At 46.2% G+C, this 27,880-nt stretch overlaps 1 long non-coding RNA gene across 1 annotated transcript in view; it reads left to right on the top strand.

Moving 5' to 3' along the window:
• Positions 1 to 680: 680 nt before the first annotated feature.
• The window catches only part of LOC142491058 (uncharacterized), a 72,054-nt gene continuing 44,854 nt past the window's right edge, over positions 681 to 27,880 (top strand). Inside the window, exon 1 of the long non-coding RNA XR_012800246.1 lies at positions 681 to 796. This is a non-coding gene — a long non-coding RNA (uncharacterized LOC142491058). The remainder of the gene's footprint in view (positions 797 to 27,880) is intronic.

Raw genomic sequence — 27,880 nt, 5'->3', positions numbered from 1 at the left:
TGTCTGCTCTTCCACTATGCTTTATTCATACTCTCTATTGCTCTCTCTTTCTCTGTGTATCTCTCTCTGTGGCATATTCTTTAAAATCTAATATTATGTAACGCAAATCCCCCCCATCCCTGGGAGGTGTGTGGCTACGTTATGTGTGATGCAATGCAATACGTGTGACTCACAGGAAACCTGAGCCTCCACTGTTGGGAACCTGGGGAGTACCTGAGTTGATGCTCGGTAGCGCCTCCACCTATAATGGGATTCTACCATGTGGAATGACCCCATTACAGGACAGTAAAGAATACACACGGGTAAAACAATAACAGTTACTGTACACATCAGTGAACCAATAATAAAGGTGATACCCACTCCCAAGCCTTGAAGGACCTGTGTCCACACCCCAGTGGAGTTTACCCCAATGAACTAAGGTGCTCTAGGCACCGGACCATCCCAGTGTCCACTGGATCAATCACCCACCCAAGTGTGTGAGACAGCGCGGCCCCCACTAACCCGTGTATGGTTGATGCACTTAGTTGGGTACCTGCTGGGTGTGTCCACACCCGGGCGTACGGTGATGCTGATGGGATCCACGGATCCAGTGTCGGCAACTGCAAAGCCTCCGCCTCTACGTGGGGTGGGTCCCGCATAGATTGTACCACCGTATGAGATTGTTCTTTGTTGCAGGTGTCTGGGCCAGATCACCTGAGATCAGAATGCAGCCGCGTCCTGATGGTGTCCCTCACTCTGGTACTACAGGGCAGTGTCCCTATCTATGGGCTTATCCCTGCAGCATCCACAAGCTGAGGTGAGTGTGGACCTAGCTGGGGCCTAAGGGGGTCTCTGGCCTAGTGCAGTGGGTAGCTGACTCCCTACACACACACACACACACACACACACACACACACACACACACACACACACACACACACCCTACCCTTTTGCTGTCCCAGCTACCACTGACTAACTCACTCACTAACTGCCTAACTGCCCAACTGTATAATTGCCTTAACTACAAATGCAGCCATCCTATTGGCAAAGCCGCAGCATGTGACGTCCGTTCCTGAGGCTCATGGGACATTTAGTCCCTGTCTTGAGTCTAGCGCATGCGCAAAGTGTTTCTCGCGCTGGTGCCAACATGGCTGCCAGACTAGTGGATTCTCTGTGCATGCGTGACTACACTGCGCATGCGCAAGGGAGAGGGAACTGCCTGAACCCCACCCTGTGAGGGCTGGGTTCATCTCTCTATAATTTAGGACAACTCCTCCTTGTTGCAAAAGGGGAGGGCACAGGATCTGCATCCTTATTGGACAGATACAGACTCCCATGTCATCTCCTCTTCTGTCACTCACAGAGGTTGCAGGAGGGGGGAAGGAACCCCACAGGATAGCCTGTCACTGTCTGGATCTTACTAGAACTTACATGACAGGGAAGGCAGAAGGGTAGCTGGCCCAGCCATGGCTACACTACCATAATAACCACAGGGTACAGTAATGCACAAAAAGTATATCAAAATTTGGAAACGTATCTAAAACGTAATTAAGTGTAGCCCTGGTTTTGCGCTATTATTCTGTCCTCCTCTGGCAGCAATCCCTGGTAAGGGCAGGGTGCCAGGAGTAATCATGGGTTTTCACCACACATGCAGCTCAGTGAGTCAGAGAAGGTGGGCAATCAGGCCTGCTGTCCAATCAGGGACAGGGGGCTGGTTCTCACTGGAACTGACTTAAGGAGTTGCACATCTCAATTTAGTGAGGTGTGCCTCTACCGTGATAGAGGTGTGTCTCTCCAACTCAGTAATGCAGGGCTCTGCTTACTGAGGCCTTCCCTCCAGGGATAGGTGGAGGACTATTCCCCTTACCCCACAAGGGGGTAAGAGAAGAGCAAGGACTGCTCCTGGTGGCTGGTGGCCGGGAGTGAATGTCCAGCGACATCCTAAAGGTGAAGACCTGAGTGAGAAGAAGTGATTCAGTGTAAGCTGTGCACTGCTGTAACCAAGAGAGAGTGACTGAATAAAGATCACCTGTTTCTACGTTCTCCTGGCCTGAGTGAAATCTATCAGGGAGGAGAAGAGATAGTTCTCCTGCAGAGATTTCTCCCCACACATCTGGGGGCTTCAAGAGATGGAGGCGCTGTCACCGTGAGTACGATTCGGGCAAGACCCCAGAAACCTGTCCTCATCTCCCCCATAACACCAAGCAGGAAACCCAGGGCCCCCTGTTACCAGCAGGTTTGCACCCCACCATTATGAGTAACCAGAGCAGCTTTCCCCAAGATAGGCTCTATATGAGATTGGGTGGGGGAGACAGGGTTACATATAAAACACACATTTCTATGTACATAGAGAAGCTACTTGTGCTTTTAAAGCAGTCATTTCCAAAAATCATTTTTTTTCAACGACGTAGATCAGATCTTAGGGACCTGTGGTACTGTGTAAAAAATGAAAATGAAGAAAAAACAGAAAATGAGCAGCACAGATGGATGCTTTAATGTGCATTCCCACTCAATTAGCAAAAAATAAATTTGTACACGTATCAATGTAATTTGCTGCTCCCTTGAAGAAACTAGCATCATCCGTCAACCAAAAATGTAACTTTTCTATGAAAATAAGATTATTGTTCTTTCCAGCTAGAATCCTGAATTATTTTCATAACCCTTTGTGGGTTTGGTCTAATTATATTATGATTTCACCATTATTTATGTCTCCTCCCAGTGAGAATGCCAAGAAAGATAAAGGGGAGGAATATGGGAGGGTACTTTTCTGAAAAACAACATAAAAAAAAACTGTTATTGTTTTAAAATTATTTTATTGCAGTGTGCTTCTGAGTAAGTATGTTTAAGGAATAGCTGTATTGAACTTTTAATGTTCTACCTTAGGATTCTTAATTGGTGAAGTAACAGTAATCTTGGTTAACTAGCTAGCAGTATAAACTCACAAAAAGGATGATCAGCAACAATGCAGTGAATGTCAGCTTTCCAAAATGCACAAATTACCACTACCATATGTTATGGATATATGACCCATCTCATCTGTCACTCTGTTTGTGGGAGCCTCTGACCAAAAAGACATGAAGGTATTTACCATATAGCATTTATGGTGTAAAATTGATGCACAGAAATCTTACATTTTAATTTCGCTTGTGTGCGTCAGTGGTTTTCAACCTTTTTTGGGCTAAGGAACCCTGAATGAAATTCTGAGGAACCCCCAACCATCTCTAATAGCGCGTCTGTGATCGGATGCATTGTAAATTCTTCTGTATTTGATACAATTTTCAAATGACCAGAAAATTGCAGGGAACTCTTTAGAGATGCACAGGGAACCCAAGGGTTCCTAGGAACTCTGGTTGAAAAACACTGGCTTATGTACTAACCTTATTTTTCTCAATGTGCACCTCAAGCGTCAAAAATGGTTTTAGTCAAATATTTGGGTGCACAGATGTGAATGGTATTTCATAAAGAAATTGGATGTTTCTGCCAAAAAAAAGTAAGCAGTGCGTCAAAATGGTCCGCCATGTAGAACCTGGCGTTATCCCTAAAAAGAGTGTTTATAGAGTAAGCTCAGTATTAGGTTGCTATTGTAGCCCCCTTTCCCTATGCCTAAGGGAACTATGCGTGTGTCACGCCTGTATGCCCGCAGACCAAGCTAGACCCCAGTACTGAGGTGGGAATGGTATGATACCACACACCCACAGCAGTGGGAGCAAGCCCGGAGTGTGGTATAGCATTGCTGGGCCTGTTGGAAGAGTTGTTAGTGTATACTTGCAACGCTTGGGGAATGCTATATGGGAGAATGAACCCCAACGTGTCCGGTGCTCTACAAACACATATATGACTGGGTGTATGCACAATGCAATAGAACAGTCTCTGGCCAATACAAAGGATGGATAGGCAACGATTCTGGCAATGAAACAGTCAAAAAATAAAGTCATAAACGAACGGGATAACAGACTACTGTATAAACCTAGGTGGGGGGCTAGTAAACAGGAGATCGATAGAGACAGGATGAGAAGCAACCATTGGGTGCCCCTCTCATGTACTCACGGATACCATCGCCTGTTGCCCTTGCCCGACCTGGTGTCTTCACTGCCCGTGTATTGCCGGTCTCTGCTGAGGAAACACCGCGCTCACAAATGACGTCATCACAGGACGCAGGCCGCGGTGCTGGGTCCGGTCACAATGCGCAATGTGCTCCAGCGCTCGTGAAAGCCCCAACGAAGGAGGGGGCGGTACCAGGCGCATGTGTAGAAGGGTTAGGGAACGTCCCGAGTCCCTGCTCAGAATAGTTGCCTGCGTGCTCCACGCAAAAAAGTAAACAGTAGGAAAATGGTTGTTAGGTGATCACTGCAGATGGAACTCAGCCAAGGGGATAAAATAAAATCAGCTTTATTAAACTTGAATGCTGCACATCACAGAGAGCACCTCTGACGCGTTTCGTTCCGTTAGATCAAATCTTTGATAAAGTTCCATAACGGAACGAAACGCGTCAGAGGTGCTCTCTGTGATGTGCAGCATTCAAGTTTAATAAAGCTGATTTTATTTTATCCCCTTGGCTGAGTTCCATCTGCAGTGATCACCTAACAACCATTTTTCTAACGCTTGGGGAATGTCCGTGAGAATAGTCGTGTCCGTTTGCCAATGTCCAGGGATCCAGAGGGTAGAGTCGTCAGAGGGCAAGCCAGGTCCTAGGAAGCCAGAGGTCAGCGGAGTCGTATGCGGAGCAGGGTTCAAAGGGGTACCAGAGAGCAGAGTAGTCCAGGGTAAGCAGAGGTCAAAGCCAGGGAAATCCAAAGTAACACAGGAGCAGGTAATCACAGGATCACAGAGGGAGCACAGAGGGAGCACAGCATAGGTCAGGTACACACAGGGAAACAGGAACTATGCAGAGCGAGGAAGAGGTGGACAGACAGGGATTATAAAGGAAGGTGCACCAATGACAGAGAGGGGAGGAGTAGAGAGAGAAATGGGAGAAGCTAGAGATAGGTTAGGAGAGAAGAGGAGGAGACAGAAGGGGCAGTCAAGGGAGTAGCCTGATAAGAAGAGTCTATGCGCGCGCCCCCTGTAAGCTGGGGATGCGTGCGCACAGGTTGCAACACAGGCACGGCCCGCACGGAGCAGGGGAAGACCGCAGGAGGGGACGGAGCCAAGAGGAAGGGAATGCGCGCGAGGCCTGTGCCCGCGCGATGGCCAGCAAAGGACGAGAGGAGCATGTACGTGCGCCCTCCGTGGGCTGAGGGAGTGCACGCACCGGACGCGTCACCAGGCGCGCGGAGCGCCGTGCCGCGGGCACCACGCGAGGAGGAGGCAACGGGATGGATGGCACCACAGGGGAAGGTAAAGGAGCTACCGCGGGGGAGAGGGAGCGGGGAGAATCAAAGCAGGGGCTAAGGGAGCGCGTGAGTATGCGAGACCTGCGGGGAACGTGCTTAGGCAAGGGAAAAGAGGTAGAAGGTGAAGGAGAGGAGTGGGAAGGAGTGGAAAGGGTAACAGGAGATGGGAGAGAGGGACAAGGAGAGCAAGGAATCTCCTGAGTCGTCACAGCGTGCTGCTGTACCTGTTTGCTCACAGGAGGCCTAAGCCTCCACCTTTGGAAGCCTGGGGTGAGCTCTTTCACATTGCGTGCATGCCTCCATCTATGAGGGATCCCAGCATTGGCAGGATAATCCCTCACAGGAACCAATACACAGTACAGGCAGTCCTTGGTTATCCAAAGGAATCCACTCTGGAAGTAGCGTTGGATAGTGAAACCATTGTAAAGTGAGTCCCATGTTAATCAATGGCGGTGAGCGTTTGATAACGCATTCAGGCGTTGGATAACACATTCCGGTGTCGAACAACAGCCCATAGGGTTGCATTGTAAAGCGTTGGATATGCCATTCGTTGTAAAGTGAAACGTTGGATAACAAGGATTACCTGTAAAGAATAATACACCACACAAAGTATATAACTAAGCTTTACTGAACACACTTACTAACACATATGTAGCCCATTTTCCCCTGTGTGTAGGATGACTACATGCGGTACTTTACCTGATGGCTCATAGGAGGCCTGATCCTCCGCTGCAGGGAGCCTGGGGTGTACCTGATTCATTCCGGTAACAGCGCCTCCACCAGTGAGGGATCCTGGCAGTGGCGGATAACCCTTTCAAAGGACCCAATGCAATAAATACACAAGCAATATATATATATAACAGTTTACTGAACATGCAACTTATAACCACAGTACTATAACAGGCCTGTCACGGCTGTACCCGCACAGTACCCCACAGTCCAACCACCTTGTCCAGACCCTGGTTAGGTTCCCCCAAAGTACTGAGGTGCCCTGGACCCTAGCCACCCGGTGTCCACAGGAGCTACACCCCACCCAAAAGTGTGCAGTAGCGCTCCCCAGAGAAAGTGTGTGTTGAAGTTGGTGCAGTTGTTGGAATGCGATACCTGCTGGGCTCTCCAGCACCTGGGCACTGCCAATGGATGAAGGGGATTAGTCATGTCCCACGAAGTCGTCATCCACCTCTACGTGGGGTAGACTCCCGCTGGAGTGTCCCACTATGAATATAGTCTATGTCTTGTGTGACAGAGTCATTGACTCTGTATACATTACTAGGAGGTGGCAGTATGCCTGCTTTCCAGTAGACAAGGAGTTAACCCAGCTGATTAAGCAGTTCACAGGTGATCCTAATTAAGCTAGCTCACCTGCTTTAAAACAGAAAAATGAAATGCCTCTGGGGCGGCAGTCTCTCTCAGGCACTGAGAGAGGAAACAGGAGTGCTGACAGACAGACACAGGCTGCTCACATTGATCCTGTCCCAAGGGGAAATAAAACTCCTAGGTAAGGAGCCAACTGGTGTTGTTGAACATTGTTGGTCTGGTCTAGGTTAGCTAGCCAGCCAGGTAGACAGGCTGCACTTTTGTTTAGTTAGTTCCCCGACCGGGGATAGGTTTTTGTTTATGTTTATTTCACTTAAAGGGACAGAGCACCAATTGTTTTGTTATACTTTTGGACAAATAAATCCACCAGCATATTATTTCACCAGAAGAATTGTGTTGTCTTCTCACTAACCACGGTCATCTTGCCACCAGTGGTGTCAGAAGTGGGATGCCAAAAACCCTGTAAAATGGGCGGAGCTACACATTCTGACTGGTGGATCCTGTGCGGACTGTTACTGTCAGTATGGAGGATGTTGCGAAGGCCCTAGTACACAGCACCACTATTCAGCAGTAAACTAACAGACAGGGACTGGAAAGCGCTGAGGCACAATGTGAGACAAACCGGATACTTGCAGCCCAGCTTGACGTTATCGCAGAAACACAGAGGGGGCTGGTTGAATGCCTGGCCCAGATTACTATGGACTCAGCCAGTATGGCCCAGGCGCGGCCCTTCCAGGTGAACCTACACTGGCGACACACTTTATTCGAGCTCGGCTAGTCCCACGAATTCGGATATACCCGGGTGTATTGAGGTTTGTGACTGTTTTCTGCCCGAGTGCATTGAGGTATTTTCTAAGCAGGGATTGAAGCATTTTATTCCCGCTGGCTGCAATACTGCACAGTATATATATATATACTGCATTACAATTCATGAATTTATGCCATCTGGTAGACACGCGAAGCATTGCAGCCTATTAAATCCTAATCATTATCATTTAACAGATCAGCCGCCCGTCAGCCAGGCATGAACCCAGGCTGGGAAGGCAAACGCAACGGGGCTTGTCAGAGGTGAGGAGCGGCGCATTCCAGGTATCTGCCAGGTACATACTGGGTATTTGCTCGAATAAAGTGTGTCGGTGCAGTATACCTGCAGAAAATTACGCTGCAAGATGACGTCGAGGGTTACCTCCGGTTCTTTGAGCGAATCACTTCCTGGGAAAGTTGGGCCCGCTCCAAATGGGTTGGGATTATCGCACCCTTTCTAATAAGGGAAGCCCAAAAAGCATATTGTGACCTCGATGAAAAATCCGCAGCAGACTATGATCGTCTAAAAAGCGAAATCCTTGCAAGGATTGGAGTGACTACCGCAGTCTATGCACAAAGTTTCCATAAATGGAGATACCAGGAACAGAAGTCACCCAGATCCCAGTTATGGGATTTGATTAATCTGGCGACCAAGTGGCTAAAACCAGATGTATATAGCCCGACCCGGATACTTGAGATGGTGGTTTTGGACCGCTTCATTTGAGTGCAACCCCAGGACCTTCGATATTGGGTGGGGCAGGGAGATCCCCCCACTTATGATGCCATGGTAGGCGCAGTGGAGCGTTTTTTGGCTACCCATGAACTGTCACGCTCCACGTTCTCTCGCACAAACCACAACCCATGGCCCAACACGAACAATAGAAGCCAGCGCTGGAACCAAGGCCCGCGACCGGCCGCACGGTTTGAGCGAGTGGAAGAAAACCTGGATATGGACAGAAACACTAAATCTCTGAAAGGGTTTCAAGAACGAACTGGTCCAATTGTTTGTTTGAGTGTGGGGAGGCGGAGCATATTAAGGCTCACTGCCCTCAGTTGTCTGAACCAATGGAGTGTGCGTATGGCTCTGTGAGGTCAGAGTTTTGTGGAGTGGTATGTGTGACCCGCGGGGGAAAAAGTACCCACAAATTCCTCACTATGGTGATTTTATATGGTAAACCAATCTCCGCCCTGGTAGACTCAGGGAGTGATATTAACTTGGTATCAGGGAAGTTGGTTAAGCCTCTCCAGTTACTCCAGGGTGAGAAGCTGCAGGTATTATGTGTGCATGGGTGTACGCTTCAGTACACCACGACTCCGATAAAAGGAAAAAACGAGTGGCAAGTCATCCAAACTACGGGCAGCAATTGTGCCAAAGTTACCCCATTCCCTAGTGTTAGGCTGTAATTTCCCTGGTTTTGACACCCTGATCAGAGGACAACTCACCTTAAACAATCCTACTCCGGGTGAGGTTTTTCCGTTTACAGACCCTGAATTAGTCTCCGAGGTGTCCAAAACCCCCAAGTCGAAACGAGAACGTAGGAAGGGGAAAAAAGAGGTCCGTCCCACCCCAGTTAGCACTGGTTACTACTCCTAACAGAGGGAGAACAGAGGTGAGGAGTTGTCAGAGACAGGGCCTATTGACGCTCAGGACTCCGAGTTACCCGTGGATGTAACCGGCCAAACTCCAGATGAGGAAGGTTTTGGAAGTCTAGGACTTTCCCATAGCAATTTTGGTAGGGAACAGGCTAATGATCCCCAGTTGAAAAATGGGTTTAGCCATGCGGTAGAAGTTAATGGGGTCCTGGTAGAAGGAACAACCAAGGACTCCTATCCCTATTTTTGTATTAAAATGATTTGTTATACCATGTGAGCCAAGAGGAGGGCCAAGAAATAGAAAAATTGCTAGTACCCAGTTCATTAGTAAGGAAGGTCCAAGAGCTAGCACACTCTCACTTATTGGGGGGTCATCTTGGAGTAGAGAAGACACAGAAAATAATCCTAAAAAGATTCTACTGGCCAGGGATATGTAATGCAGTAAAAAGGTCCTGTGCCTCTTGTCCCAACTGTCAGTTGACAGCCCCCCGACCAAGCTTGAGGGCCCCGTTAATTCCTATGCCTATTATTGAGATCCCATTTGAGAGGATCGCTATGGATATAGTGGGTCCCTTGGAGAAATTTGCCAAGGGTCATCAATACATCCTAGTGATCCTAGATAATGACACCTGCTATTCAGAGGTGCTGCCTTTACGTAATACTACCTCCAAAGGCTAAGGAATTGTTAAAGTATTCTCCCGACTCGGGATACCAAAGGAAATTTTGACAGATCAGGGCACCCCGTTTACGTCTAAACTTATGCGAGAATTATGCGTAGAGCTAAAAATAGAGTCCCTAAGAACCTCCATTTACATTTACGCAAACGGATGGACTGGTAGAAAGATTTAATAAAACTCTTAAGATGATGTTGAGGAAGGTGGTTGCTAGTGATGGGAAGAACTGGGACACCGCTGGCTCTTGAGACACTACCTTACCCCTTTGTCTCACAGCTCCGACTGGCGTGGATTCTAGCGCGCCAAATGTAGCAATCCTAGAAGCAGGGGTTTGCTGCAGCCCTATTGGCTGTTTCACACCATGTGATGTTGCAGCCCCAGTGGCTGCTTGGGTTGTAGTTCCCTGCGGAACATGTATATAATGGCCACCGCTCCTAAGCACATTCTGCGCATGTGCAAGGCCCTATAATGGCCGCTACACTCTTGGAGGCACTGCGCATGCGCAAACTCACACTGCGCATGGCGTGCAAACAAACATGGCGACCCCCGTGTGTTGGGTACGCCGCAGAGCTCCCGGCAACCAGATCGCCATCCTGACTGCCCGCAACACTCCCTACTACTGTGCCAGGTCCGTCTGCCACTCTGGCAGCACCCGGCATCTCCCTGCGTGCGCCCCAGGCCGGCAGGTAAGGGGGAACACACGGGACCCAGAGGGTACAATTGTATATATAGAACATAACAACGGTACCCACAGTGTAACCCCAGTGACCCAACAATTAGTGGTTCCCCCAAAGTACAGAGGGTGCTGTGGCACCAATACCCCATGTGTCCTGTCCCAGCAAGCCCCACCCAAATGTGAGGTTGCGCTACCCCCTGTGGATGAAGGTGCATCCTGGGTGCCTCTTGGCGTGGTGAGTCAGAGCTGATCCCATCAAGCAGGGCCTCCAACACAAATCTCCTCTCTCCTAAGGGTCCTGATCCACCTTGTGGGGTGTGCTCCAGCCAGAGAGTCTCACACAAAGTCTCTGAACCATGCAGTCTATAACATAAGGGGTGATCCCTGTAGTATGACAGTCCCTGCAATACTCAACTAAAGTTACAGGGGCTATCTGCGGCCTAAGGGGCAAGATCTGGCCTAGTCCAGTAAGTTATTGTTCCCTGGACACAACCATCTCTTCCTCCAGATCCCTCGTGACTAACTGTCGCCTCCCTGGTCCCACAGAGGCCTGCACCCTTTTCCCGCATGGGGCTTGTACTTCCTAATGCCTTTTGCAGACATTCAAAATTGACTGCCGCTCCAGACGCAACTGCGCATGCGCAACAGTCTGCAGCAGCCGCCGCTACCTTTCCCACTCGAGCGGAGCTCCACCATATCACAAATCAGCCAGGCAGTTCCCCCTCATGAGGGGGCTCGGCTACACTATGTATCAAACAAAAATGTATTTGATGCAGCACAGATGTTTCGTTATATACTGTTGGTTAACAAAATATATTATTTTCACAGTATGGCTAATAAAAATAATACACTACTAATCATTTATATTTACTAATATCAGTTATCCATAAAAATCTACATAATTATTTTTGAAATTAAATAGTTTTAATCAGGTATTAAACATAACGCAATGCGTTTGTACTTCATTTCAAAGAACGAACTATACATAATTTGTATGAAGTCAAATATATGTGACGCGCGTTTTATGAAGGTTTGTACTACTTTTTAGCACTGAAGTTTTGCTGCACAAAAGAAGTCTAATATGATCTTAGTACGTAGGCCCCTTAGTGTCTATTAATCAGTAGAGATAAATGTTCTGCACAGCATGATATTCAAATACCTTGCTGAGCAGGGGAAAATAATTACATTTGGAATTTCTGAACTACCAAATATGTTGTGTATCACTTCAAAAGAAATACAGGCACAGTATCATCTGGCCATACTTTCTAAAGTACTGAACTGAAGTATGCACACACACACAAGCACAATCACACACACTCAGAAAAATGAAACCTAATTAATTATTTCAAAAACCACAGTTCTGGGTTTAGCTCCTGGGTGGCTAGCACAGCAGGCTTTCCCGTTTGAGATCGAGATGTAGAAATGACCTTGTATCCTCTGTGCCTGAAGCCTGCTGAGAGATGGAGAGGATACTCTCAACACAGAGAAGAGAGAATAATTTGTACCACTCGGGAAGAACTGGCTCTCAGTGGTTGGGAAAAACAGAAGGATACACTAGCATTTGGTAAAATAAGACCTTGACTACCTAGTCAGTTTTGTAGAGCAATGCAAGTGTCTTCAGCTATAAATAATGAATTGGCAAGATTAGAACAAGTCATTACTGTACAAAAGAAGGGGAACAGACCCAGTCAAGGTACAGAGGGTGAGAAGATGTGTTTACTGAAACTACTGATAAAGAGCATATGTATTTATTTATGTGTGTGTGTGTATATATATATATACTGGTACAGGTGAAAACAAGTATAACAAGTATATATATATATATATATATATATATATATATATAATTTACTATCATATATTTTACTTTCTGTTTTCATTTTGTACAGTTAAATTGCTTCTGTATACAGTTGTGTAGGAGATAAGAAAATACCCAGTAGATCTTCAGGGGCTTAATCTACTGTATATCAAGCCCCCCAGCCGCTTCGGCAGATATAGCATAAATGCCTTAGTGAGGGCTTGCAGTCTGCACACACGTATTTATATATGTTCATTGTTTTGATGTACAGGGATACACATACACACACAAACACACACATATAGGTTTCAGTCACAGATAACATTCCAAGATGCGCTGTTTTTAAGTTAAACCTTGCTTGCTTTATTCAATGTACCATCGCCGGAAGAAGAGATCAGTGTATCTCGAAAGCTCGCACAAATAAAAGCATTTCGTTAGCCACAGAACGGTATTGTCTATTCATTTTCTATTTTATATATTGTATGAGTGGTAACTATGAGTGGTAGTCCGCAAGAGCCACCAATAGGCCAGGTTTTATGGATATCCTTGCTTGAGCACACGTGGCACAATCAGTGCCTCATTCATTTTGACTGAACCACCTGAACCAAGCAGGTATTTTCTTAAAACCTGGCCTGTTGGTGACTCTTGAGAACTGAGTTTGGCCACCCCTGACTTACAGATATAAAAATGCAAGTTGGGCTACATAGTAATCTTTTCAATGCAAACAATAATGAGTATTCTATTGTATGTATAGAAGTTTAAACTATTTGTGCACTGTTTTTTTTTTAATAAATATGTTTTACCAGGAAGCAATACTTTGAGAGTTATCTCTAGTTTTTGATAATGTCCTGGGCACAGAGTTTTGATGACAAATACTTGGATTAGTGGTGACACCTTGTGAGCGTGCGGCTCTACACCACTTCATTTGAAAGGAGACGGGGGTAAGGTGAAGCTTCTCAGGGGGTCACACAGCCTGGTGGGAATCCAACCTCTCTGTAAGTACCCCGCTTCTTATACCTTGTGTAGCCCTGCTTCCTATAAAACGCAGGCCACTAACATATGCTTTATCACCTGTAGGTCTCTGCCACGGAGAGCCTGGGGTACTCGCACAACAATTATACTGGGTGCAGCGCCTCCACCTGCGACAGCTTCCGCCAGAGGGGAAGTGGGTCTTCGCAGGACGTGTTTACTTCAAACACAACCACACAGCAGGATACCTTAACCAATTGACTTTACTTGCATGCAATATCATACACATACACATATATCAGCGGTCCTCCCTAGAAGAGATACTCTAAGCAGCGTCACGGCGAACGCCAACCCTCCCGTGTCCCTCCACTGGGTGATATCACCCCGTGTCCAATCCCCTTGGGATAAGTCCTCCCACCCTCAAGTGAGTCAGATCTCTATAAGTGTAAGTGTGACTGCGCAGCCACTGTGTCCCGAATGAAATGAGGGTACCATTGGTGCACTTGTAGAATTACCTGCCGGGTACTCCGGTACTGCTACAATCTTCGCAAAGGATCCGTGAAGTGTAGAAGTCGTCCTCCCACCCACGTAGAGGTCCGGGGCGATCCCACCTGGACACGTGGTGGCTTACTAGCGGGGTCTGAGCCCAGACCTCCCAACAAATAGTACAGTCCTGCTATAAATCGTGAGGCACTATGGGAATCCGGAACCTCACTATGGTAAGTCCCTAGCTCCGCTTGTCTCTACTGGGACTCAGAGCCTAACTGGGCCTGGGGCAGACGGCCTACGCCGGGGCGGTTGGCCTCCCCTATACCGAAGCTCCGTCTCCTCTCCAGCCAGATCTAACAGAACGTGCGCGCAAACCCCCTCCTTTTCCTTTTCCAACTCCCAGCCCATTGGCTCAGCTCTATCACGGGGACCCGCGCGGGCTCCTGGGGCCGGTGTCTCGCTACCTTCCTCCAATTAGCACTCTCCTCCTTCGCGGGCTTATGGCATGCACTCCTGCGCATGCGCAACCTCTGTCTAGGTTAGGTCTATACGGGTGTCAACCAACACATGCGTCTTGCATGACGCGGAGCCTCCGTATCGGAGTACTCTCTACTGCAGCGCACCCTCCCCCAACAACCAGGGCGAGAAGGGGACACCGGCTACACTTGCTTAACCCCTTGGTTTTTCTCCCCTCTCCCTGCATCTATACTTATATGTACCGGACATTGCTATTATCAATTTAAAAGACTGTTATTTGATTTTACTTACCTTTTTGCTTCTGGAGCTGATATTCGTTTTTTTGCTCTATGATTATACATGTGTAGCCAGGTCCCCCTTGGTTCTCCTAACCAAGCTGCGGCTTCGGGGAACGGGGGAGGCCGAGGCTGGTTACGGAGGCACACGGATGCCACCGCTGACGAGTATAGGGAGCTGCGGGCAGTTAGAGGGGCAACAGGGTCGCTGGTTTTCCTCGGCAGGATGCCAGTAATGGCGTCGCCATCTTGGAATTGCCATGCATTCACAGAACAGTCAAGAGCGGCAGCCATCTTGAGTATAGGCTCCGCATAGGGACTACATGTCCCAGCAGCTCCAGGGGTTGCTAGACATATGAGCGCAGCAGCCAATAGGGCTCTTAGGATCTCCTGCAAGGGGATTCATACATTTGGCGTGCTCAGCGGAACCACGGCAGTCAAGACAAGGAGCTGCAGGGACAGGTAGTGTCCGGGTGTCAATAGCTCCCGCACTAGGCCTAGAGTTACCCCGCAGGCCCAGTTAGACCCCAACCCCTACAGACTGTAGCTGCTACAGGGAAGACCCTGAGATATGGACATTTCACTATAGTAGCAATAGTGTCAGTACGCCGGTGACGGATGCCACGCGGTGCGTAAGGCCTGCAATTTGGGACCAGACCCCGCCTTTACATGGAAGCGGTATGCTGTTATCCAGGCCATGATGGGGCTGACTGGTACTTCTCCCTAGAAATCATGGCAGAGGAAGACGCCCTTAGAGGACACAAAATAGTACCGGAGATAAGAGAGTGGAAATCCTCGATTCCCAGGAGGATCAAGGTGATCATCCGGGACATCTCTCCTTACACTATGCCATTCAACCAAGGTCAAAGACTGGGTTGGATATACCCAATTACAACCATAGAAACTCTGGCTCATGTGAACACTGCCACCGTGCAAGGCAAGCCGATCGGGTTGCCGTTTGATTTTGGGGGATTCGACCCTGTCGGCAGACTGGAAAAATGGCTAAATGCCAAATTGGAGGAGCGCCGGGAGGTGTTCTCCACTAGCGAGATGGATGTGGGCTGCAGCAAGAATGCCCAGCACACGATCCGGCCGAATGATACCATGCCCTTCGGGAGCATTCCAGATGCATCGCTCCCACAGATGTAGAGGACGTGAGGTATGTTCTAAAGGAAATGGAGTCGCAGGCATCGTGACCAAATCCCTTAGCCCCAACGCTTCCCTGATCGTGGTGGTATGCAAAAAGAATAGGTCAGTCTGCCTGTGCGTAGACTACTGGACCCTGAACAGTCGTACAATCTCAGACCAGTACACTCTGATGTGGATAGAAGAGCTCCTCAACACGCTGTCAGGAAGCCAGTGGTTCAGCATGCTGGACCTGAGATATGGATACTACCAGGTACCTATGAGCTCCGAAGACCAGGAGTAGATGGCGTTTGTCTGTCCCCTTGGATTCACCAGTTCATACGCATGCCCCAAGGCATTTGCGATGTCCCGGCGACCTTCAAGAACCTGATGGAAAAGACCCTTGGGGATATGAATCCCAGTGAGTGCTTAGTTTATCTTGATGGCATCATCGTGTTTGGAAGAACTCTCAAAGAGCATGAGGAATGTCTCCTGAAGGTGTTAGGTAGACTGGGCAAGGAAGTCCTGAAGTTGTCCTTGGACAAATCCCGGTTCTACCATACGTCAGGCCACATGTGGGCCACATAGGGCCACATGTGGGCCACATAGTGTCTACCGATGGATTGGCTACCGACCCCGCTAAAGTCGAAGCTGTAGGCCGAGACTAGAAAACGTGATGGAACTACGGTCATTCCTGGGATTTTGCGGATACACCGCTGCTTCGTAGAAGGCTATTCCAGCAAAGCCAAGGTCCTCAACAGTCTTCTGAAAATATACCCAGAGGATTCTCGGCAGAAGGCCACATCCGCACGGATACCCTTTGGTGACAAGTGGACGTCTGCCTCCGAAAAGGCGTTCGACGACCTCAAGAAAAGCCTCACAGAAGCCCCCGTCTTGACTTATGCCAACCCCGAGCAGCTGTACATTCTACACGTGGATGCAAGTTTCAGTGGATTAGGAGCGGTACTCCATCAAAAATACCCCGCTGGCCTCCGCCCCATGGCGTATACTGTATGAGCCGAAGCTTGACACCATCGGTGCAAAACTACCCCGTCCACAAGCTAGAGTTCCTCGCACTCAAGTGGGCGGTAGTCGACAAGCTGCACGACAGTTTGTATGGAGTCTTGTTCGAGGTACGGACCGACAATAATCCCCTAACGTATTGTATTGTATGTCTTTATTTATATAACGCCATAAATGTACATAGCACTTGACAGTAGTAATACATATTATATAAATAACAAATAATATATATAACAGATCATGGGAATAAGTGCTTCAGACATAAAAAGTAACATTAAGGAAGAGGAGTCCCTGCTCCGAGGAGCTTACAATCTAATTGGTAGGTAGGGAGAATGTACAGAGACAGTAGGAGGGAATTCTAGAAAGTGTGTCTGCAGGGGGCTAAGCTTTATGTATCATGTGTCCATGATTATCCAGTGCTAGTCATATGCTTCTTTAAGCAGATGTGTCTTAAGGTGGGTCTTAAAGGTGGATAGAGAGGGTGCTAGTGGGGTATTGAGGGGAAGGGCATTCTAGAGGTGTGGGGCAGAAAGTGAGAAAGGTTTAAGGCGGGAGAGAGCTTTAGATACAAAGGGGGAAGAAAGAAGACATCCTTTGAGAAGAACACAATAGAGTCGGGATGGTGCATATCTTAACCTCCACTAAATTGGACGCCATCGGCTACAAGTGGTTGGCGCCCTATCAAACTACCAATTTACCCTCAAGTATAAGCCGGGGCCCCAAAACTTCGGAGCCGATGCTCTGTCCAGAAGATCGGGACTGAGTGCAGGGTCCAACGATGGCCCTTGGGAAGAAATTCCTGGACCTCGGATTCGGGCAATGTGTTCGATGGCGGCCACAGTGCAGGACAAAGTGGCCTTGTCAGAGTTAAGAGTAGCCAACTCGTTGGGATGCCAATCCAGGGCACTACCCACCGCCCACTGTCATCCAGAAGGTATGGAAATCACACCAAGACACCATCATAGGATGGAAAGAATTGATACAGTACCAGATGCGTGATCCAGTGGCTTGAGCTATACGCCAGGCCATCCACCAGATCGACCCTTCCTGGGCGAAGTGTGCCCCTGCCAACACCATAGCGATCATCATGAGGCAATGGGATAAGTTCCATATAGAGCACGGCCTCCTCTACAGGATCGTCCCCTACCATGATCACCCTGACCGGAGACAGTTGGTTCTGCCCAGAAATCTGCAGTATCATGTCCTACTGTCCCTGCACAACGACCACGGACACCTGGGGGTAGATAAGACATTTTGACTGGTGAGGGGCCAATTCTTCTGGCCAAAAATGCGGGAGTCAGGGGAACACCATTACCGGAAGTGCCTAAGGTGTATCCAGCAAAAGACTCCGCCCACACGTGCAGCCCCAATAGGTTACCTTAAAAGCTCCGGCCCCATGGATCTAGTCTCCATGGACTTCTTCTGTATAGACACAGACTCCAGAGGCATCAGCAACATCCTGGTGGTGACCGACCACTATACACGGTATGCCCAAGCGTTCCCTACCAAAGATCAGAAGGCGATAACGGTGGCTAAAGTGCTGTGGGATAAATATTTCGTCCACTACGGGCTGCCAAATTGGATGCACTCCGACCAGGGAAGAGACTTCGAGAGCAAGCTTATCTCATCTTGCTCAATATACAGGAGTCTCGAGTCACCCCATATCATCCGGAGGGAGACACTCTACCAGAGAGGTTCAACCGAACCCTACTCTAGGGCTCCCAGAAAGCTGAATGGAACAAGCACATCAAAGCAATGGTTGATGCATACAACTGCACCCTGCATGAATCCATGGGGTTCACACCGTACCTCATGATGTTCGGGCGAGAGGCACAACTGCCTGTGGATGTCCGTCTTAGGGTATCTACAGATGGAGTACCCAACGCAATGCACTACCTATGTGATGCGACTTCAGGACAGCTTACACAGCGCCTATCAGTTGGCGGAAAGGGCCTCAGCGCATCAAAATGCCTGCAACAAGCGAAGATATGATCACAAGGTCTACTATTGGGAACATTGGCCCGGATATGCTGTTCTCCTGTGCAATCTAGGGATCCCCTGCAAACACAAGCTGGCCGACTGCTGGTGCAGCGGGGTCTTCAAGGAAGAGTCACAGATGTCGGGCCTCCCTGTCTGCCACATATGGATGGCAGGGTAAAGGTCTGGCACAGAAACCATTTACTGCCCATCCCTCAAGTAGGAGAAGATGACCCTGAACCAGAGACAGTAACATTGGCCAGAGGGGTCCAATGAGAATTCAGAGTCCATGTCTGAACCAACTCAGGATCCTATGGAAAGACCCTCGTGTAGCTCATACGGAGATCAATGGGCACCTCCCGAAGAAGCAATGGGTAATGGGCTTGTGCCGCATATACCCACCCCAGTGGCTTAAACAAGCTGCCTTCTTGACCTGAGGAGTCCAAGCTTTGTACCATTAAGAGACTTTACAGAGACTGTTGCACCCACTATGACAGAGTCAGAGCCTCAAGCTCCCGACCGCTACTCCCCAGAGGGGGACACGGAAGAAGTACTCCGCAGAATTCAGTGGGTAATGTGCCCTCCCACTAGAGTGGCCTATGATTCGTTAGGGGCACCCCACTATGAGTCTCAGCAGCTGGCTTGGAGCAAGCTGGCTTCGATTATTATTATGTTCACGGAATTGTTTAATCTCATATAGAGTCTGCATCAGATAAATTGTAATCTCTGTATGCATTTTTCATTATATAATTCTGTGTGTGGTTATATGTTGTTCCCAAGCAGGGATGTTGGTTTCTTCACCAGGGGGAGGATGTAGCCATGTCTCCCTTGGTTACCCTTACCTCGCTGTGGGGAACGGGGGAGGCTACGACTGGCTGCAGAGGTGCGTGGGTGCTGCCGACGAGTATAGGGAGCTGTGGGCAATTAGAGGGGCGACCGGGTCACCGAAGCTCCTCAGTGGGATGCCGGTAAGGGCACCGCCATCTTGAAATTGCCGCGTATGCACAGTATGGTCCGAGAGCAGCAGCCATATTGAGAGCTCTGTATAGGGACTACATGAGCTCATGAGACCTCCTGCTCCCGCACACTAATACAAATTACATTAAAGCAGCTTCATTACCTTAGCAGATAGCCGCTAAAGCAATGAAGGGGTTAAGGCACATAAGCAGGTTTATTGAGGGCAGAGGGGGTGAGTGAAGTAGGTACTTGGCCTTCACTCACCCTCTCTGCCCCGAATAAACATTGCAATGTGTACTAAACACCAATACAAAACCCACCCCTTGTGCCCCTACATAAAACCATATATTTTTTTTTTAAACATAGGATAGATACCAGAGGCTGGTGGGTGTCTCTGAGTGGTTCCCATGGGTGTCCGTGGGCTCCAGGTGGTCCCAGTGGGTGTCTGGTTGTCCTTGGGTGGTCCCTGTGTGTCCGGGGGTCCCCATGGGTGTCGAGGAGCCCTTCGGTGGTCCCCGCTGGCCTGCAGTACCAATCCTGTATCCCCCCCAAAAAAATTGGGATACATAGCAATAAATACACCCCCCCCGCACTCCCACCCCCCCAACACATACAGTAATGGGCAAAACAACTATTATCCATATATGGATAATAGCTCATTTGCTCATTATTAAATCAAACATTAGCTAGGCAGCATAAATAAAATAAATAAACCTTTCTACTTACCCCTGCCATCATGATGGGCATCCTCGTCAGCATACTACAGGGCAATGTCCTCCATTACCAGAAATAATAATACAATCTAATGGCCCCTAACCTCTAAATCACAATAGCGGTTAATAACCACTATAGTAATTAAGGGATTAACCCACCCTCCCTCGCTACCCATCTGGGAGGCCTAACAACCCACCCCGGACCCACTGTACCCACCCTGTACCCAACAAAAGAATTAATTAATTAAAATGCTAATCAATTGAAAAAAATACATAAAACCAAGCCATCCAAATTACAAATTATTTCATCCAAACAATCAAGAGTAATTGAAAAAATAACACTCAATAGAAAACAATCATGTGCCAAAAAATGCTTTGGCTATCACTGTAATTATCTGTACCCTAAACAGTGTCAAAATGACTGAGCTGCTGATTGACCCACCTGTGCTGGAGCAGGGATATCTTAAAGACCTGACCTGTTGGGGTTCCCTGAGGACTGGAGTTGGGAAACACTGGATTAATACATTAGCAGTCAATGGGCAATGCAAAACATTAAAAAAAAGAAATACAATTCAAAAACCTATAAAAAAAAATCACATACTGTACATTCAATTCTTTACTTACCTTTAGAAGCGTTGGCCCTCCGAATCCAGGGGTATCAGGAAACTCTTGTACCGCAACGTCATCAAACTCAATCCAACACCATCTACCTTGACGACCCGGAACAGGAAACAAAATTCTACTTTCTTTGATCTTCAATCACCTTCTTTCTTCATCTGTCATTTTTTAATTTTTCTTTAATCCTCTATCTTCATCTGTTAATCCACAAAGCCCCATGTTAAATCCACAACACTGTGTTGTCACGTCGGCTTCTTGAGGTAAAATGAGTCGTCAAAGCCTTAAATATGGCCTGTGATGTCACAGCTTTAGGTCAGATGGTATAGCTCCAATCTGATTGGATACTGTATCATGTGCCCGCCTCTTTTTTTTTTTTTTTATAACTTCAATTTTTATTGAGTTTTACAGATATATTGTACAACAGAACAAGACATATAAAATGTAATATGTCTACATAAGATATACACTTATAACATATATTGGGTGAGTCCGCCCGGCTTTTCGAACCCTACTTGGCCGGGCGGCATACTATTGTCTAATAGTTTGACTGAACAAGTTCTTGCGTTTCGCTAAAAAAATTAAGAAATATCATCGAACATATACCCGCACAAATAAGCCAAGGAACAAACACAAAAAAAAAAAAAAGTGGTGGGGGGAGGGGGGAAGGAAGGAGGTGCGGGGGGAAGTAGGATAGACAGTGTCTGTGGTATTACTCCTCCTTTTCGCTTGGAACGTTCCAGGCCGCGGTCCAGCTTGATGTAGACGGGTCCTCCCTTATGTCCCTGTGGAATCTCAGTGGTGCTATAGGGTTATGTCCTGTGTCTCTAGATTGGAGATAGGTGCTCCCTCCCGAGGAGAACGCATCTGTTTCTATCATAGCAAATTGAATCTCTCTCAGCACTCGTGCATGAGCAGGTGGCTGTGACACCCCTCATGAGTCATGGGGGGTCGACGCAGCCCTACAAAAGCCCCGGCGGCCCCCTGATAGCCTCTAGACAATGAGGAGGGCCGGATATAGAAGAGAGGGGAAGGGGAGGGGGGGAAGACATAAGAGAGGGGGATGGGGGGGAGAAGACATAAGAGAGGGGAGAGGGAGAGGACATAAGAGAGAGGAGGGGGAGAGGACATAAGAGAAGGGAGAGGGCATAAGAGAGGGGAGGGGGAGGGCATAAGAGAGGGGAGGGCATAAGAGAGGGGAGGGGGAGGGCATAAGAGAGGGGATGGGGAGAGAGCATAAGAGAGGGGAGGGGGAGAGAGCATAAGAGAGGGGAGGGGAGAGGGCATTTGAGAGGGGAGGGGCGGGGTGGGAGACAGATAGGGGGTCAAAATTTAGAAAAGGGAGGATGAGGGAACAGAAATGGAATAGAAGGGAGATGGAGACGGGGAGGGGGTGATATAGGAGCGAGGGGGGTAAGTTAAGGGTAGAAAGATTAAATTAGCCCTGATATCTCCAGGGTATACGAGGTGGTAATAAAACCACCTCTCCAATATCACACATTCACCTCACTACCCCATCAGCAGCTACGGACACAACATAGATAGACAGTTTAGTGATAAGGAAAACCTTCCCTCCCGTGAGTTACTTACTAGGCACTGGGATAGAATAACCTCTGTGGGATCTTCACCATCAGCGTACTCAGAGCAATAGATGCGAGGGAAAATAGCGTTAAGCATAGAGTCGGGTATTCTTAGATTCTTAGCCAGGTCAAAGTTAGTTTATATTACTTGTGTTAACTGTTCACATAGATTAGCTAGTTTAAACGGTTTATAATGTTTATCATGTTACCTCCTGGATTGCGCTCAAGCAATGGAGGAAAGTTTTCTAACGTTGATTTTGTGTTGGTCCTCGTTAGAGTTACCAACGTTCAGCCGTGCAGAAGGTTTGCTGTTGCGGATACATACAAACAGGCACCGGTGGGTTTACCCATGTCGGCACGCATGTGTTTCTCATATCGGTCCCCGAAAACAGGGGATCGCATACAAGTCCCAGGGAGGGCAGATTCCAGCGGAAAGAGATCGCTGGGTCAGCTGCATATTCCCTCGGGCAGAAGAACTGCACTTGGGGGCCCCCGAGTCGGGCTCTTTTTTCTTTTTTTTTGAAGGATGTGTCATCATCTCCAAGGGAGGTACGTCACATCCTTCAAACCACATGGCCATATCACATGGTATTATTTATTTATATAGCACCATCCATGTATATAGCGCTTTACAGCAATAACACACATGACATAATAGGAGTAAGCACTTTATACATAAAAGTAGACAGTAGGAAAAGGAGTCCTTGCCCCGAAGAGCTTACAATCTAAGTGATTGTTGACATTTTAAAATAAATTATATTTATTTTCTACTATTGTTATCGTAAAATATCCAATATCTTCTTATTTGACAGTAGATTATATTCATTTTTAGTTCATTATATCTCCGATATGTACAGTACACTGGAAGAGGAGCAGCTGATATTGGCTTGTACTTGCTAAGATGAAGAAGTTGTCAAGACAACCAAGAGGCCTAAAGAGGTGGTTACCAGTAGCACTAAACTAAAGCTTTCAATTAATACACCATCGTGTTTTGTATCCTCTGTTGTTAATTGTAATAATAGGAATACCCTTCTGTGTACATTCAGAGCACCTGCCTTATTAAAATAGTATGTGTTATTTGCTTAAGTACACTTATCCATCAGACAAATCTAGCAGGAAATAAGGAAACCGTCGGACACTTACCTATGCTCACTGCTATTTAGTGACTTGAAGAAACAAAGAGCTCAGTGTTTGTGATGTAAGGCTTCACATTAGTGATCTGCATAACTTATTTTATTAACCTTGGAGATTTGATATGTTGGAGAGAAAAGAGTATTGTTTTGTTTTGAGTGAAATAATTGAAATACATAGGACAATCTTGTCACCCTAATGAATACATTCTTTATTTATTAGAGAGGGTGCAGAAAAGTCTGAATGTAATAACGCGCATTTTTTTAATAAATATTATCCTAATTGCTGAGACACGTAGAGCAAAAATGGCGCTTTTTCTAGTCATTTTTCATTTTTATGGTAATAAGGGCATTTTCATCTATAATACGGAACATGGTCCCCTCTGACTCCCATTCATATTAGTCTTTTACTGCTAGTTGGAATGGAATGTTCCGTATAAAGAATACATTGAAACCTTCCAATTTTGCTGAAAAATTTGTAAATGATTTTAATCTCTTCATTGCTGGGGGAGGAAAATGAAAAGAATTCAGACAATTGTGTCTTGTTTTAATCTTATTGTATTATTCTGTGATACCGCTCATTACAGGTGGAAAAGTGTGATACATTTGTTACATTTGATCTCTTCTGTCTCTTTTTGTCACAAAATGTATTTCCTCTGTAAAAGCCCTTTTTGTGTTGCATGCTATATAATACAGGTTTTCTTACTAGTCTCTCAGAAGCCATTACAAGGCTGCTCAACTTTTTTCATTCCTGTTATTCATGTGGCCGTGACTTATTTTTATTGTGATGCTGAACAAAATAAGTCTAGAAAAATATCGCTATTTGTTTTACTATGAAGACTTTGGATGAAGCTCTTAGATTGTCTTAGATTGTCAAAATGTTCAGACTGATGCACATAAAAACAGTATACAATGCATTTTTGCTTTTAAATATATTTGTATAGTGTTAATTATTGGTGAGAGAAACAAGAACCCCAATTAATTTGTTATGTTTCTTGAATAGTACTGAGATCAGTGGGGTCAATCAATCATATTACAATCTGCACAGAGAGGGAATAAAGAGCACCCCAAACGTAACAATCTATTGGGAGAGACTTTTCATACCAGTTATGAGGTCCCTAGTTATCCACAGTGCTAATGGAAAAATGTGAGGCACTAGGGGATTAAACTGCTGTATAACAGCCACATCCTGCCAAGGTAGTTAATTAACAATAAGGGAATCCTTCCATATTCTCTTTGCAGACCCCCCACTTCCCCCTTTGTCTCTCTTTCTCTTAACATTTGGAAGAGGCGGTAGAAAAAGGTCACACGGCTGACCATTATGTATTGTTGCATTTAGTGCACTAGCCTGCTGTGACATGCTCCATTTTGCTGAATCTCATGTTGATTTGTATCACCAATTCAAGCTGTAAGTTATAAGGAACACCTTCTATAAGCACCTGCTAGAAGCATATTGTGGATTTAGCACCAACAAAACACAGCCAATTTATATTTATACGTCTATTTTATTGAAATATATATATGTAGGAAACCAAAAAAATAAAATCCTCATTACAGTATCTTTGTATGATAAGCTATTTCATTGCTCTTTTCACCTTTACTACTCATACCAGATTTTAGTATTAGTATTTTTTGTTGTTGTTGTTGCATAATGTGCTAATGAAATTGCAAGCCTGTATCGCTCTACTTTTAGCCACAGAGGTCAAGAGAAAATCCATTAGTGAAAACTCCCCCTGCGTCCATTTAGTTTCGAATAACCCACCTGCTTATCTTCTGTTGGGAGTATGGAGACAAATGGAAACATAAAATCTTACTCCGGAGAAAGAAAATAGGAATGACTTGGATGTAGTTACAAATCTTTTATCAAGAATGCAATATTTATTTTCTGTCTTCAAAGAAGCACTGGTTTAGTTTATTACCAAAGGTCTGGTCGGTGATTTAATTTGCTCTTTTGAAGGTAAAACAAATGCCTTGTAACAGAAACCATGCATGATCAGATATTGACCTGTATTCATGGTGCGGATAATCCTATATTCGTTTTACTACATTTGCTCAGTCATACCTAGAATAATGCTTTACAGTACCAGGATTATTCTATTTTTCATGCCTAAAGGTGTTTGAAGCATCTGTAGTCAGTTTTCATGTCGTAATTACTTTAAATGTTCTGAAAACAGAAGGTAATCTCGAAAACACTATCATGGGCAGGTTTACAGGTTAAACATGTGAACTTTGTGAAGTCTGAAACTCAATTTCTATTCTGGGGAACATTGGAGCAAAAACCCAAGAAAGGCGTATCCTCTTTTTTTTAGTTTATTTTTATTCAATAAACTTGGCGAACATTAGGGAACGTGATCAAAATACCCCAAAACATTTTCCTAACTTAAGTTACTCAAAATCTCAACAATATTTAGTACTGTTTAAAAGTAGGTGTTAAAAAAAGTGATTTACCCAAGGTCATTAAGGGGCTAGCACACAGTGTTTATTAATTGGACTAATTACACACACTATTTAGTGGTGTGTACCCACTAGGGGTTTCATTTCCTCCTGAGGAAGCTGTCTTAGCACAGCGAAACGCGTAGAGCCGTCCAAAGTCTGTACAGCTTCTCCTGAATTGAAGGCGCCGGAGTTGCTGTGTTGCCCTGCTGCCCGCTTCCCTGGTTTCCTGAACGTAAGTCGTCAGTCCCTCACCGGATGTGATGTCAGACGCCATCCATCTGCAGTCCGACGGGAGTCACGAAGAGGTGAAGCAGTCAGCGTTCCAACGGGTCCGGCACTCTACTGCCTCAAGAATAACCTTATGTGTACATGCTTCATGTACTTATTGTGAGTACGATTCTTACCTGCTTTTTTTAACATATACATTTTACATTTTTGATCTATACCATGGTCTCCCCTTGTTTTCCATGATTATCTACCTACCGAATGTATCCTGCAACATCTCCTGTCTGAGTCCTTTCCATTGCTGAGAATTCTTACCAGTTGTCCTGATCCACATCTACCGGTTGTGTAGACCAGTGCTGTTTAAACATTGACCTGCTGTAAGTAGGCATTTCTATAGCGCCAAGACTCATCTTTACCAACATTGTGTTGATTTACTGCACCATTACTTTATGTTCTTTTTTCCTGGGGTGTTTCTGAGACCATCGCTCCCTTCCCACCTTGGATCGAGATTGTAACAGAAACCATGCATGATCAGATATTGACCTGTATTCATGGTGCGGATAATCCTATATTCGTTTTACTACATTTGCTCAGTCATACCTAGAATAATGCTTTATAGTACCAGGATTATTCTATTTTTCATGCCTAAAGGTGTTTGAAGCATCTGTAGACAGTTTTCATGTCGTAATTAATATAAATGTTCTGAAAACAGAAGGTAATCTCGAAAACACTATCATGGGCAGGTTTGCAGGTTAAACATGTAATCTTTGTGAAGTCTGAAACTCAATTTCTATTCTGGAGCAAAAACCCAAGAAAGGCGTATCCTCTTTTTTTTAGTTTATTTTTATTCAATAAACTTGGCGAACTTTAGGGAACGTGATCAAAAAACCCCAAAACATTTTCCTGCTTATTTTGAGTTTTTTTCCTTTACATTTTTACTAATCCAAAATCGAAACCTAAGTTAAAGAGACTTAAGTTACTCAAAATCTCAACAATATTTAGTACTGTTTAAAAGTAGGTGTTAAAAAAAGTGTTTTACCCAAGGTCATTAAGGGGCTAGCACACAGTGTTTAAAGATTGTGCCAGTGCTAGACCACTCAAAGAAAAGAAAGAAATGTATATTGGATTGTCCTATATCATAGCATAAATCTCACCTCAGTTCATTCACATTTTCATAAATTGAAAGAGAGATTTGGTTGAGGCCATCCCACCGCAAACAATTCCCCACCAGAGTTTAGCTGCAGGGGGACCTTTCGCCACAGCCACTCTGCCACTGGCTGCCTCAACAAGGTAAGTTTAAGGGTAGGAGGATAACTGTAGGGGTTTTAATGGTTAGGGTAGGGGCTTAATTGTAGGTGTTTTTAGTGGTTATGGGGTTAACTTTAGGGGTTTAGCGGTAGGATAGGGGGTTAAATTAAGGGATATAGAGGTTATTGTAGGGGTTTAACTGTAGAGCTTTTAGCAGTTAGAGTAGGGGTTTGGTTAACTTATGGGGTTTTATTGTGTAGCAGGATGGCCTGTAGGTGAGGTCAGACAATAGTCCACACGTGTAGTTTCAGGTTAAAGCAAATGTTGAGTGGTTTTATTTCTTCACAGCACAACCAAACATTTGGGCACACTGTCCCTTTAAGGCAAAACAAAACTTACGAAAAGATCACCTACTCCTCATAGGGAGAACTTGCTAACACTCCAAGCCCTATCTATCGGGCTGGCTG

This window comes from Ascaphus truei, chromosome 3 (assembly GCF_040206685.1).
Source record: "Ascaphus truei isolate aAscTru1 chromosome 3, aAscTru1.hap1, whole genome shotgun sequence".
Classification (NCBI taxonomy): domain Eukaryota; kingdom Metazoa; phylum Chordata; class Amphibia; order Anura; family Ascaphidae; genus Ascaphus; species Ascaphus truei.
The sequence above is the reverse complement of the archived record's forward strand: the minus strand, read 5'-3'. Positions and strand labels throughout refer to the sequence as shown.